Below are 684 nucleotides of genomic sequence, written 5' to 3'. Positions count from 1 at the left end.
TGGAGGACCACATATTTGCCTCCACTGTTGCAAGAATTACTGAGATAACGAGTAGAATCAGATCCCATTGAGTTCGAGCAGCAGGTTGAAAATTGATGGCACAAATGGCAGTACTGGAGCCTGGAGCCGATTCCTTATGAATCAGCGCAATTCTAGGTAGGTCTACAGAAAATTAAGTCCTGTTGGGTTCAATGAGACTTAGACCCAGGGCCACGTGGGAAAGTTTTAGTCACTGCATTCAGCTTTAGATGCAATGTGGAGGGGGTGCTGTTTTTATTGTAATTATTGGTATGGCTTTAATAGATTTTTTAATATCTACAAAATACGTGTGCGTTATGTGTGTAGTTTTAATTCTATGAATTTTTAATTGCTTTTAATGCTTATTTTCCCCCTCCCCTTCATGTTTTTTAGCTGTTCAGATTGTTTTCTTTAAGCCGACTTGAGTCCCTAACAGGGATAAAGACGGGATATTAATAAATATATAATATTAATACATTCCCTCCCGCCCCTCCCCTCGCTATAGTTTAATTGCTGCGGCATGCCAAGTCCAGAGACTTCGCAGCAAGCCCGCAGTGGATCGCATCGCCCGTTTAAGAAAGCGAGAGTGACATTGCCCCTTTAATATAAAGGGGGGGAGGGAGGAAGCGCTACCGTGAGAGAGTATCTCGCGAGAGTTCAGGCAGG

Source organism: Podarcis melisellensis, assembly GCF_964234715.1.
Source record: "Podarcis melisellensis genome assembly, chromosome: 15".
NCBI lineage: Eukaryota > Metazoa > Chordata > Lepidosauria > Squamata > Lacertidae > Podarcis > Podarcis melisellensis.
This window is presented reverse-complemented; position numbering follows the sequence as displayed.